Source organism: Cyphomyrmex costatus, unplaced genomic scaffold (assembly GCF_001594065.2).
Source record: "Cyphomyrmex costatus isolate MS0001 unplaced genomic scaffold, Ccosl1.0 scaffold14, whole genome shotgun sequence".
NCBI classification, from domain to species: domain Eukaryota; kingdom Metazoa; phylum Arthropoda; class Insecta; order Hymenoptera; family Formicidae; genus Cyphomyrmex; species Cyphomyrmex costatus.
Window position 1 is genome coordinate 1,832,810 of NW_017275390.1, and position 15,519 is coordinate 1,848,328.

A 15,519-nucleotide genomic window follows, 5' to 3' on the forward strand; every position below is an offset into this window, starting at 1 on the left:
TCGTACAATTGATAAACAATAATAAACAAGAAGAAGGAAGCACGAAGCAAAGCTAATAACGGTCAAAGCTGGATCACAATGCTATTATAATTATGTGTGAATTTTATATACCGCGTGTATATATTTAAAATTTACTTTGAACTAGTTTTGTATGTTCAAATCCTTGAAATCCTTTCTTCCTCTAAAGGTAAACCATCTATGTTTAAGATTAAATTTATATTATTTAATAGAAGTTTTAACTTTTCATATTCAATAATTATTTTTTTAACAATATTATGTAAACCGTAATGCCAATATAATCCTCTCGCCAAATTGATTATATTACTTTTACGCGGTGTTCTTAAAAACATTCTAGAATTATTAGGCAAAAAAGCTAAGATCGAAATATACTTTCTTAAAATCCGGAAAAAGTCTCCAATTGCATTCAAACAAATTTTATATTTTATTACCCAATGTTTCAATTCCGATATAAATCCTTCTCTTTCATTTTTGCCCAATAAACTAGAGTTTGGTATCATATCATTAATTGTTTCTAAAAGTTATTGTCTATAGTACTAAGGTTGTTTTCGTCCTCATCAAGTTCATCGTTGCTACTATAGTTATCAAAACATTTCTCTCAATGAGTGCTACACAAAGGCTATTTACGGTTCTGTTTTGGCAGCTAAGATAATCTCTTTATTGTCACATTTTGTTCCGAGCGTGTGACTATAAAGAGGTTCTACTGTATAATTAATATATGTGTAATTAAAATATATATAATTCTCTAGTAAACATAAGTTAAAAGTAACGTGACATGAATATTGTAATTTCACACTCACAGATATAAATATAACACGTATATTTACATTGTCAAGTGTGAAATAATATTCATGTCATGTTATTTTCAGTTAATATCTCCTGAATATTTTCTATAAAAGAGTTTTCTGATTCGTCGATAACATTTATGTCTTTGCTCCTTTATTTTATGTATTATATTGTATATAATATAATCTAATGTTGAACTTGGCGGCTTAATATTATTCGGATCGTCCTCTCTCTTTCTTGAAATAGAAAAGTCTCAATCGCAAAATTGGATTTGCACGTACCTCGTAAGATCCTTCTGAGTCATAAGCACATACATACACGTTAAACTCGTGAAGGCCCGCGGTGCAAGATACAACCAATTGCGCCAGAGGCAATATCAAGTTGTTTCTCTCGCGCGGCAACGGCACGGCCATAAATGACACCCATCATATGAAATACACCGAAGGGGAAGCAATTAATAGCTAATCTAAACGACGGAGCAATTACATTCACATATTATTATTACTTGGATCAGAAATAATCGATCGGCACTGTCGCGGTGTGAAAAACGTTATAGTCTCGCGACGTGCGATTATGTGTTTTACGCACCCGCGTGTGTGAGACGTGCGTAAAAAAAAAAAAAATGAGAAGGAGCGAAAGCGCGCGACGAAGATGTCTGAAAAAGTTGCACGTGGATGCAACGTGAAGACAGGTACTTTACTATCTGTTAATTTTATCGCGAATATATGTGTGCAAAATGCAACGTTTTTACGTTTTCTAGAATATCGAAGACTGCGTTTAGCAGAAAAAGCAGCTTTGCAACTGTATGATTCTTCAATATGATTGCATACATTTAGATCCAGTGAGGAGCTAAAGTCAAGTTATTATATATGTATTATATATTAAAAGTCAGTTATATTAAAGAATGTTATGATAGTTACAAAGTTGCTTTTTTGCTGAACGCAGCTTTAATCAAAAAACGCCAAATTGATAGATACATTAAAAATATGAGTATTTTCTTGGTCTGTTTAATAATCCAGTCATAATAAAGATGTACTCCATCAAACATAATGTAACGTTCCTGTTGGTGTCATTTTTTGCTCAATAATGTAACTATAATATAGAACACACGTGTCACTTATTCAACAATATAATTATAATAATATATAAAAATAGAAAGACAAAGACTTTGAAAATTAAAACTAGTAAATAGTAAAGAGCATTCAAGTTCACGCAAGATCTTTTTTGCAGAAAATCTATTCGAATCCGTTATATGTGTATATATATTATATTTATATTACATAATATAACATACGTACTTTATATACAATTGCATATTATTGTTGAATGATTACAATTACAGGTACGTTATTTGTAACTATAGTGTTTGCTGAGACATATTATGTAGGTAAAGCGTTCATTGCAATCTCAGAGATCTCTAGGATGCTGCTGACGCGGCGCTAAAAGATCTTCCGACAGAAAATCCAAGGAAAAATCAATGTCCTCTATTAGGATCGCATTCTGAAGGATGCATCCGGATGCAGCTGGATCGGACCTGCAATTTTGTCGAGTCGTTCACGTGTTGAGCCGCTCTCGGGCTGAAGAGTTGTCCATGAGGGCGCTATACCTCCTGTAACTCAATTACCGCGCATTGTGTTCGTGCCTGTGGGTACCACGCGACGCACACGATTTACCGTGTGCTCGACGATGACGATAACGATGACGGCGACGACGGCGACGACGCGAAGGTGTAGCGCAACTTGCTCACGGTACGGATCAAGGCCATAACTCCTGTGTATGCGGAGTAAAGTAGTTGATATCACGTATTCAGAATCCCGTAGCCAAGGCCTTCAGGTCTCCTTTGTCACTGATTGAACGTGGCATCGCTAGGATTTCAAGATTTATATGAACGTACAACGAGAATTAAAACGCAAACACAGTGAAGATACAGATTCATTCGACTAAGATCGCGTTAAGGGCCACACAAAAAGACTTAAGCAGTAAACGGTCAGCAAATTGGCCATCAAAGTAAAGATTGTAAGGTCATAACGTATATATGTATAAGCAGTAGCAAATCCAACATGTTGATCTCCTTACTGCTTACGTCTTACTACTCAAGTTCTTCTATGTGTCATGGCCCTTAGGCAGCTGATCACTCATCATGGATCTTTAAATTGATGACGCCAAAAGCGAGGAAACGCGTAATGAAAATTCTTGCAAAATATATTAAAATAGTTTTCAATAAAATGATATTTGGATTTGACGATATACACTTATAAAATATAAAAGAACTTCTCTTATTTTGAAACAAAATCATATTTATCTCAATTCAACTGTATATATATTTTGCTTCGTTTTCTGGTTAGGCATTATTCAATTTCAAATACATATATTTATTGATTATCGGAATATAAGGAGAGTATTATCAGTATGTTTTATTAATCTCTATTCCATCAATTGTAAATGTTTTATAAAAAAATAGTAACTAAAAAATAAAATATACTTATATTTTATAGTTTGCAAGAATTTTCTTTATGTATTTTTCTTGCTTTTGACGTAGCAATCCAAGATATAGCTAGCTGCAGTGAGTAGGTAGAAAAGCCTTGAAATAATTGTACGGTCATATTTTCCTTCTCATTAAAGATAGTCGGTTCAAAACTTAGTCATCTCATTGGAAAAAGTACCATGCTAGAAATATTTTCTAATTTGTATCTTAATCGTTTGTAAATCATTGTGATAGAAAGCTTTTTCTGAACAAAACGTTTTAATAACGAGCATCCCGTCGCCGAATAACTCGGAGAAACAGGAGGTGGTTCCGTGATATGTCGAAAATAGATTGGAGCAGAAGGTGGAAGAAGCTTCGGCCAGATCGTCCTGACATACGTTATCTGTAGACCGAACTCGCGAACAAGGTCCAATTCTCGGACCAGTTCGTGAGAAGACGGCATCGATATCTTCGTTCGAGAGAAAGTTCCTAATTATCGAAATAATGCGTATCGTGGTGCCTGACACCCTGACTTACGTGTTGGATCGAGGTCTATTTTTTTTCTACACTTTCACGAGAACATCCAAAGATTCCGAACTTGTTCGGTAAATTATTCGTTCCCATATCTCTTCACAAAGACAAACGCGAGAGAAATTAAAATCGTTTTCATTGTTTATCCTAGATAGAATAAGCCGGAGATACTCTGATTGAGATCTAATAGGTTTAAAAGTAACAATGCGTTGAGAACTAACGACTCATCAACGATAAAATCAACGACCATTATTTGCAACAATTTCGCGATGACTGCAAACGTTCTATATTGTGTACACGAGAAAAAGAGAGAAAAAATGGGGAAAAAAGATTTCGACAAAAAGATGGGGACAAAAAATTTCATTGATTCAGTAAATCTATAGTCGTAATATACAGACAGCCAGTTTTCCACGTTAAAGTGGTATAGCTGAATAAAATTAGTGATTCTAATAAGTAATTATATTTATTGTAATAGTACAGCAAATTTTCATGCAGCAAAGATGACTTTCTATGAAAATCAATCCAATATACATATAAATCAAAATTTTAAATAAAACATGCTAGCTAAGGTATACGCGTACTTTTGCTACTGTAATGAAGAAAACTTGTTACGTTGGCAATTTTCATTGTAGCAACGAATTAGCTGAATTAGCGTACTGATAATTGCTTACAGCCTTACAAATACAATTTCTTTGATGTTCAAATTTTTTTTTACTATAAATGAAGTCGCCCAGCAAGCTATATAACTTTGTTAAACTACCTAATCCATTTTTTCCTATTTAGTGCGAATCTATTTTATGTGAATACATGTGATACGTGTGTGTGCTCTACGACTAGCTCAGCTAAATTATTGATTTTCATTCGAGACGAGTTCTGACTTATAGATGGCAAGTTCCCAATCAGTGTAGAACACGTAACGTGCAAAACGTCCTTCCTCTCTTTTCCCCGGTAAACCGGTCGGTCCTGCGCAAAGTAGCTGCACTCCGAAGAGTCATTTTATATTCCCTCCGCGACTTTCATTTAGATCTTTATCGATCAACTTTCACGGTGTGCTCCGCGCATTGCACTTCATTAAGTTCGCTTCCGACCTCTGCGGGCTTTCGCGCGAATCACAATATCGAGGACTTGTACATTAAACTCGCTTTTCACTTCGGTATATCGGTGAGAATCGTTACGGAGCTTTCACAAATTGCAGTAAGTATCAATCAATCGCTAACAAACTTTGATAGCGATGCGCCGTTAAACGTGATCCGTTACGAGTTTTTTTTAGGAATCGACAATGAGAAACTTGAAGCATGTTGGAAAGCTGGGCAATAATGTTATGTAAAGAACGAGTAATAGAGAAATGCTAACTCGCGAACACGTTCTAGCTCACTTGGGCGTCGTGCGGATGGCAATTATTGGCCATTATTCACGTGAGTAAGAGTCTTGTAAAGTCGCGCTAAAATGTTTACGCTAATGTACTTTTTCAAGGTGCGCCCATACTTTCTTGCTAAATCCATCCAGCAGAAGTAAAAATTGACAAGTTGGTATTGTCGGGTGTTATACACTCTTGCATTACAGGCTCTCAAAGCAATTTGTCTTCAATTATCGAGAGACACGCTCTCGGGATGGAAACGGGCGAAAAAATGTCGAGGAGTGCTCGTTTTGGCGAAGTGCTCGGGATCTCTCGAACCCGTCAATTCCCAGAGGTTACACAGACTTCTGGGATTTCTTCCCTTTTCCCCGCAGTTTTGTCTTACCTTCATCGCGCCCTGGAATCCTGCCGTTGCATTCGCAACCTCATTGCTTGAGGGACCACCTTTTGCAGTACCAAGATAGCGACGTTATAGATGAGAATGCATGGAGAAAAAAAGTGTGATGTTTGTTTTACAATAGTAAAATTATTCTGGCTTCTTTGTTGAACACTTAATGACAGATCTTACTGAAAGTGAGAATATTATAAGTAAAATAAAAAATATATATACAATTATAGTAAATTCTTTCAAAATTTACTTTACGAAATGTAAAAATAATACTTTACAGTACGAGGGATTATACAATAATCGCTCATTTATCAGAATAGTAAAGTTTTACATAAGAGACTGTTCCTATATGGACCTGATAATTCCATAAAATTTACTAGAATTCTTGCGCATATTAAATTTTACATATTTCTTCATGTGGGGAAAGACCGCGAAATGGAGAGGGGATTCATGTGCTTTTGCTGTTTATATCGGATCTGTATCGTCAGCAGAGTCGCAATAAATTTTATAAGTTCGTATTGGGGATATCCGCTTCGAGAGTGGAGTCCCGCGAGTCGTTCGAAAGGACAACGAGAACGCTGCGTGGAGGCACCTACGATCGCTTGCCTTATTAAGCCCCCTGTCTCCCTTTCCTTTCGTCCTGTCCTTTTCTCTCACTCTACCCCACTATGCAGCACTTAAAATCATGGCTGCACGTAACCGTCTACTGATTATATGGATTCGGCGATGATTTCTGATGATGCCCCCGACCCCCGAAATGGTAAAATAATACAGTGTCGTGTCCTAGCCCGGACCCTTTGGGTTCCGTGGGCTGGTTCGTTAGCGGAGCCTTGGCGCGAGGCACCCTGTCATTATGCGGCTGGTCCCCATCACCCCCACCAGTACCCAATTTTCGGAGCCCCTCCACAGCGCGCGAGCTCGACAAATCCCCTTGGCATCGCTGCCGTCTCTCGCCCTCTCCTTTCTTTTTCTGCCGCGCGCGCGCGCAGTCTTCTCGGTTTGCCGGGGGCCCGATCCTTTTCTACAGAGTGCTACTATTCTACGCTGTCGCTTCGCGACGTCGTCGCCCGTTTGTTTGCGCTGCGAGTCGCGTGAATCGCAGTCGTGAGAAAGTATCCCCGTGTACTTTCTGCCGCACGACGGCGCGTTACATGTCCACGGTTGTTAACTCTTTTCAGAATGAAATAGAAAGAGCTTCTCGAAATGTCACGAAACTTGGCGAAAAAAATGTATTTCTGACGTCCGTAAATGCTCTTTATCTTTCTGAACCATGTCTTTGTAAAATGAAATACTTTGTGTACCATGTCGAATTACGGGAACGTTTACGCTTGCCTCTTTATCGTGGAATAATTATTTAACAATGCATCGCGTAAACGTCTTTCGAACAAAATAGCGGAACAGCATAAAAATATCCGCGTGATATTTATATTGATTTTAGTTTAAGGAAGTATTATGTATTTTTTAACAAAATGATGTCATTGCGATCATAATGAGCATCCTCACTCCCGGTAGAATATTTGCAAAATTAATAAATATCGATTTTTCCAAATTAACTTGGATTTTCTTAGTTTCAGTTTATTATTCTTTTCTTTTCACTATTTTCTTTGTTTATCTTTTTATCTCCCTTTATGTAATATGTATTGTTAGATCGAATTAACATCAGATGTGATTTCTTGTGTGGTGGAACATACTATGATAAAGTATCTCTTGATCCTTTTTTAATTTTATTTTTATTTATGTTTGTGCATTATCTCTGAAGAAAGCTAAAAAATGAGCCGAAACATGTAAGCTTATCTTTCATAATAAAGGATATACACTAGCAATTGCGTAAAGTTCTCTCCGAGTTTATATTTTTTAACGAACTTAAATTATTAAAAAATTAGAAATTTTTCTATATTATTATATTCGAAAATAATACAAAAAATTTGTTACCAATTTAGAATCTGGATTGAAAATTTTTGCAATGAAAATGTTTTTAAAAAATAATTAAAATAAAATATATAAGAAAAAAAATCATTTAAATTACAAAATGGTATTGTTAAGTATAAATATTGAAATAGATTATAGATACACTATAGCTCAAATGATGAAAATTAAAATAAAATAAATAAAGGAAGGCCAGAAATAACAAATTTGATGAGTGATATCGTCGAGATCAAATTCTGTTGTAAGAATTTAATAGAACAGAACTCAATAGAATTTCATCTTAACGGCATCGCTCATCGCAATTTTGCTTCCAAGTTTTTATTAATTTTACATTTTGACCAAGTTTTATATTTTTCAACATTATTATGATCCAAGATGCTACGAGCATCAAAATTGTTATATTGTTAGTCAATTTAACTCGTAATAGTATTGCGGTAGTTTATTAGAGTTTGCGTTGTAAGTCTGAAAAAAATTTCGGCGTGCATAATCTACACATAGTATATAAATTCACACGTATTATATAGAAACACCCGAGATCTACATAGCTTGACCATTACGGCATGTTCTCATCGGTATTTATTAATTTAAACTTTCTCGGTCCAATAAGATTTGGTATTGTTTTATATTTTTATTTATTTTTGACATTATACAATAAGATTCATTATTTTATCGGATTTTATCGGCGATAATAAGGATATGTTATTTTTTGAAAGTAAGGAATATAAAATACTATATGGATTTATTAAAATCAACAGAAAGTGTAAAGCCATTCGAGTCTTGAAAACTGGATGTTAATGTTTATTTTATTATGTGAATTTTATATACTGTGTGGGGGGGACTACATACACAGTATATAAAATTCACATAATAAAATAAACATTAACATCCAGTTTTCAAGACTCGAATGGCTTTACACTTTCTGTTGATTTTAATAAATCATACGAGTCAATCATAATTTATCTTTCATATATATGGATTTAGTATCATCACATGCATCTTGACAATTGTACATATAAATTTGTATCTATCTCTCTATTCATTATTCATAATTTTAAACCGTTTTTATATTATGACTATATTTTATTATTATTTTTATATTATGTTTAACATTGAAAATAACTCGGAGCTGAAACGTCTGTGAACGCTATATTATTTTCAATTTATATCTCGATTACGTTAAATCTATTGTTTCTAGCTCGTAGCCCTTTTTTATTCATTTTATATAAATATTGAATTATTTCATATTTATAATATATAACATTCATTCATTTCTATACAGGAAGTATACATTCCAGCCATTTTTTGCGAAAAAACAGTACGACACCTGATACATTCCTTAAAAACTTCGATCAAAATGAAAAATGAAACAGATAATTTACTCTCACAACTCTCACAATTTTTTGTTTCTTAATTTTAATTTAAAAAACAAATGTTCCCTGTTGATAAAAATAGAAAAACAGTACTGTTACAGGTAAAAGTCGAGAAAGAAAGTATAGCGATGGACGATATATGAAAGAGCTTATGTCGGTTATATCGCCTCGACTTTCGATTTCTCACCTCCAAATAGTATTTTTTACGAAATTCGAGCGAGCAGTCACGACCAACGGACATTCGAAACTCGTAACTCGATCGCGCACTGACTTCGCCTATAGTAACGTCTCGTCGTGGCCTACGCTCGAAAGCAATACACATATTTCTCCCTGTCTTTCCCATCCCTGTCTTTGTAAAATACGATTTTTTCGGCATTAAAAACGGATCTGATCCCACACGATCGAATTGCGAAAAGTGGTAAGTTATCCATAAAGTGACCGCGCTTGCGACAAAGCCGATGGTTCTCCTCCGCATGGAGTCTCTCATTCGGATGCAGAATAGAGATACAGAATGGCTAACGATATTCTTTAAACAGCCATTTACCGGTGCATCTATCTTACTTTCGAGAATAATGACACGACGGCTCGTTTTTGATCTTTCGGAATACTTATTCTGTGGCATAGTAGCGTTTTCTTGGGCGGCCAACGTCGGCTGATTGGCTCCGCCGGAAGTGGATCGACAAAACCGCGGGGTTCCCATTCGTATATACGCTTGTAAAGGTACGCGCGCGGTCCAGCGGTATTGTTGGGGTGCCCCCGTCCTTGAAGCTCTCCGCTTTGCGGGTGTAGGTGGTCCCCGTGAACGGCAATCATTTCGCTTAATGACGAGAAGAGACCTCGGGTTCTTTCCTTTCTTCGGTCTCAGATTATCGCGCGAGTTCTTCCCTTGTGTATCCACAGGACCACTTGGGCTCCTTCCACCTCTTTGCGTCCTCTCGCCCTCTGGCCCCCGCGCTACCACCTTTTATCCCCGAACTCTGTAATTTTCCTCTAGCGACCGTGCCACCACGTCGCGCCGAAATTGGTGTACGGTGGAACGATTTCGTGGAAATATACGTCGCCGTCGTCTAAAAAAAAGGGGAATCGGGCGCGACGGCGACGGTGACGGTGGCACTTCTACTCCGCGACCTCAGAAGGGAAAAAAGGAACGACGGGAAAGAAGAGGGAATTGGGCGAGAACGAAGACGAACGAGCCGAAGGAGAACGACGAGAATTAGGAGAGGAAAGGTAATAAGTAGAGGAGAGCAGAAGAGATAGAGAGGGGAAGTCTCCCCTCGTTCCGGGAACAGTCGTATGATGAGGAATCGCGTATACCGAACGCTCGCTTTCCTCTCGACGACGACGGTGAGGTCTGCAGGTGCGCCAATCTCTCTCGCCCCGGTGCCTGTGTAGGGGCGCCGTGCAAGCGTGACAACACGCAACATTTCTTTCTATCATGCCAAAAATGATACACATTGGCCGCGCAGATGGAAGTCATTATTATTACAAAGAAGCGTTTTTGCTGCCCGCCGTCTGTCGATGCCCGGACACATAGACGCGCTCTGACGGCTTACTGAGAAAAGCTCCACAGGGGGAGGGCCTGCTTTCTCTCTTTCTCCCTCCTTCTTTTCTCAGAGATGTCTCCACCGAGGGCGAAATCATCGCAAACCGAAACTTTTGCGATGCGCGAATGCGTTCCCACGTCGTTAAAACCAACTACCGCGCCGATCCCGATCGCTTTCGTGGAATTTGCGCGCGACACAAGCGACGAGCGTATATCCTGAAATCGCGCGTCATTTCCACGCGTGGAACACGAGAAGCGGCTTCTGCGGGCGAGCGACTTGATTTCCGGGAAATATCCCGCATGCCGCTGTGCGCCCCGTCATGTTACGTGATGGCTAAAGTGCGTATAGCTAGACGCACGTCCTCCGCGCTCTCCTCCGCTTCCAACACCTGCGAGAAAAGCCGGGCGGTGCGTCCGTTGGCCGAGCCAAACAATACGGACGATGATGCGCCGTCCTGAGCGCATTGTCCGCCACGCTGGCGAGGCAGTAGTAGGCGGCGGATTTATCTACCTACTCGTAGAGAGTCAGGTAGAGGCGCAGAGAGAGAGAGAGAGAGGGGAAGAGAGATAGATCTAGGGGTTCTCGACCCCCGAGACACGTCGCGTCGCCGGCTGGCGGCTGCCGCCGTCGGAAACGCCACCGTCGGTGGATCGTCCTTTCGTTCCGGGCTGATTTCGCGCGACCGGCGCCTCGGTGATCTATCAAACGCCTATCATCTCGCAAAGTAACGAACTACCGCGACGATCTTTCTCGACGGGTCTCTCCAAGCGGAGCGTATTGACGAATCTTTGCAACACAGCCGTGTGAGAGAGATCCGATTTGAGACGGTTCTACGGCGATCGTCGCGATCGATGCTCGTTATCTCATCTCGTAATAATCGTTAACTCTCGTCTGCAAATATATCCAGCTGTAACGCTAAAGATGGGAGTGCAGAGTATTGCATAACGCATTATAGAAAATAAGCCAATCGAAATCTTCTGTTTCCTTCCTTTTCAGAAAATAGAAGAATCTGCTGTTTTAAAAAGAAAATTAATTGTTTCAACTAAGTACAGCGATAACGATCTGTCGAGCAAATTTTTGTTAATTCAAACAAGTAACATGTTGATATGACTCTCGTATATTTAACTCTTATACATATAAATACTTGAACTAAATAATCACAACGCATTTAGTCAAATTAACAACTTTTTTCTCAGTGTAATCATTTGTAAAAACTTTGATTTGTATTCTCCGTATAAAAGAGAATTTTTATAAAATATTTAAATATTAATAAGAGATGTTCAAAATATTGTACGAACACTTCTTGTATATACAGCAAAAACCTCACTCACGACGAAACGCCACGGCAGAGATGCATTAATGTAAATAAAAATCACATTATAGGAAAGAATACAAACGCAGCGTAGCATTTCGCCTGAAGTGAGCTTCAAAAATCGGGCTTCAAAAATAAATTGATTGTAACACTTGCACCTAACAGAATCAGACAAATAAAGATGCTCCTGTTTTCACACATTTTATTACACAATTTCCACACTCATAAAAAACAGGAGAATCAATTTATTCGAAACTCGTACCACATTCGAAATTTGTACCACACCGCATGTCGCTTAGTCCGTAAGATTATCATCTCTATAACTTTGTATTATAACATCTTCGAGAATCGTTGAAGAACCTGTGAGTTCCGAAACGTTCGATATCATTATATTATTTTTTATATTATATTCTTTATATATTTTTATTTTTATGCCGTACTAACATTGTAAACTTGAGATTTATTTTATAAAAACATGTTATTTAACTGCTCGATTTAGACCGAATTCCTTTATACTTTGCATTGCACGAGCGAAATCTAATTAAATGAAATTAATTAGATTTTGGCATTTCATTTGAACATTAATTCCACGACCTCTGAGCCTGGAATTTCTGGAAAAATTGTAATTTTGCGAAATATATACGAAACATTCTTCAATGGAATCTTTAATGATTATTCGAATGTTGTTCTTACTTTCTGTAAATATTTCGAGATATTCCGGAATACTCTTGCAATATTATTTTGAGATTTTAGGAACATTTTATGAATATTTCAGAAATATTTAGCGCTAGTTAGGAATATTACCTTTTTGACTGCCGCGTGCACGTTTGCGTGCTATGCTACAATTCGCTGAGGTTGTCCCGCAATTGAGGAAACGCTGACAGTCTAATGTTAGTCGATACCTTGAGCTCCGCATTTTACGACAGTGCTTAGATTTTTTTGCAACCGTAATTGCAGCTGTTAAGAATGTCCCGTGACATTGATTGACAAGGATATTGGCTCTTGGGGCGATCGAGTATTTATAATACACGTATCCTTTGACGAGGAAGTATATTTATATCATATATCGTTATGAATTTATAATATCTAATTCTCTCTATATGAAGACGTTTAAAATAATAATAATATTAGGTTTAGCAGAATATGTTTATTTTGTAACCGGTTGGAAATTTTCTTCACTGTAGGAAGGACTATTCTTCTAGACCTAAAAGTATAAATCAAATATACGTTATATGAATAAAATGCTTGTAAGTCTTTACAGTTGCTGATGCATAAATAATAATCTTGAAATGTTTACACTTTACAGTTAACTTCATTAGCAAGTACATTATCATCTTATATTATTTGCGTATAACGATACAGAAGCTTGAGTTCTGTTTTGTAACGTGAAAAAGGAATATAGACACTTTATTTACGTTTGATTTATTCTTGAAGTCATAAAACTTGTTTTATTAAAAATGTAATCAAATCAGCGCAAAGGAAATTTCCAACAGTTGCAAAATAAACATTTTTCGCCTCGTTTTCGCTGAATGTGACCATTGCAAATTTTATATCTGGGAAATGTATTATTGGAAATTGCCCGTCTATCTAAATTATTATTAATCGACACTTACATGTATAATCCTTTCGAAATAATTTAAAATGTTATATCGTTCGATTATATTGTATTTATATAATGCAACTATATAATACTAAAAAAACTCTAATTTTTCTACTCTTAATAAAACATCAAAACTAACATAACGCTGGAAATATCATGGCGAATCACAACGCGTGCTCCAATCTTATTCCGGTAGAAATCGGAGTAATGATGGTCGTTGAATATTTGACTCATGTGTATTATTTACTACAATACTTAAACCGATCCGCGCATAATTATCACCATCAAATTCTTATAAACCTGCACTGTTTGTGACAACTTTAATGTGTTTTTAAACCACCCCTTCTGAATGGACATTTTAACTTTTATGAAATCACTATTTTACTTTATGTTATTTTACTTTTGATGGTTGATATTTTAGATTAATACTCGATTTATTTATGGTAATAATTAAAAAGTCACGTTTTTTTTTTAGTTGTGTCTCTTTCATTGTCAAAGTGAGCGCAGTGTTATAAATCAAATTTGTAATATAAATCTAATGTCAAGTCTCGATCGTCGTTTTTCGACTTAATTCAGGTTGCAACTTGTTCCATATTCAGTTTTAAATGCAGTAGTGGCATTTCGAGAATGCGCTTTATCTCGAGCGTTCCCTTTGCAATTCGCGTAACGCGCGTTTCTAAGAAACGGCACGTTCTCGTAACCGTTTTTCTCGTCACGTTACGAAAATTCCAAGCTCTTTGTATCTCATCTAAAGGGTCTTGTATTATTAGTCAATTCGTATATGCGGGAGGTCTTATCGTATACAAGTCATCTCCCACGTGGAAAATTTTTCTGGAAAACGTCCCTGCGAATGTTTCTCAGGTCGCAAAATTCCAGGATCCTCACGATCTATAGTCTAGGTTGATTAGTCCACTAGACAATCCGTACGGCACACCGAAAAGATCTTCTCGCCCCAGGGTATCCCTCCTCTGTAGGTCCGATTCGCGTACATACAACACGCGTTTCTAGGAGACGGCACGTTTTTCCTGTCTCACGTCACAAAATTCCGGGACCTTTGGCACGAGGTGGACCCTTGCTACAAGAGTCTCGTAGGGCTCGGCGCGGAATGAGCGCCGACGGTAAGTCAGTTTTTCGCATACCGAGCGCTCAGGTAGGTAGGTAGAGGAAGAAATACACGGCGGTGGAGGAAGATGCGGAGGAAAGGGAGCGAGAGGAGCGTAAGAAAGGAAGAAAGAGAGAGAGAGAGAGAGAGAGAGAGCCGGCATGCAGGCAGGTAAGAGAGTTTGGTATGGTCTCTAGCTGCTCGCTGCCGCGAAGAGCGCGTTGAATGCCGGGGCCCGGTACCAGAGCGCAGCGCGAGGCTCCCCTCTCCAAGATGGCCGCCGCTGGTCGAGCTGAGGCCGCTGAGGCCCAGCCGTGGGCCCCCCTGACCGAGCCAGGCGAGCCCGTCGGGTTAGGGGAAGGGTAGGCCTCGCAGGTGCCGCCATGTCAGTGCATGCCTAACCTCGAAGCCGCGCGGAACGGACGTTGGGCCCCGACTACGCGATACCTCGTGCTACCGCTGTGTTATTTGCGGAAGGGTTACATCTAATCTCCCCTTATCGTTTTCGTCCCCGCAGCTCGACGGATTCGCAGCTGTTAACGTCGTACGTGGAGAGAAGTACGGCGGTACCGCGTGACCTGTCTCTTTTATCGCGGGCGAAAACGCGGTGCGTGACCGGAGAGGAGAGTGCTCCGACCCTTCGCGATTAAAGTAAGGCCGCGCGTATAGAACGTCGGATGCGAAAGGAGAGACGAGACGATCGGCGGCGCGTCTCCTCTGCTCCGAGAAAAGAAGCGCGGAAAAAAAAAAAGACGGGCGTCTCTACATATCGGTGCGATACTTTGGCGTAACGAGGTATATAATTCATCTATTCGCGATTGACAGAGTTCGGAGTGCGTTCTCTTCTTGACAATCCGTCGTCCGCGAGTCATTCGTGTGATTCCGCCTTCCTGGTTTTCTCCTCGCTTCTGGAATTTTGTTCCTGGACCAACGTACAGAGAGAGAGACTGGTTTCTTACTCTCTGGTCTCCGTTGATTCCGGTTCGCGAATCGATCGACGCGATCCGACGACGGTCGGAGCGGCAGCGCCGGGGATGACAGCGGCAACGACCGGCTCGTGACGTCGTGGGACGAATCACGAATACGAAACGTCCGCGACAGCGCCGAGGAGGTGTCCCGAC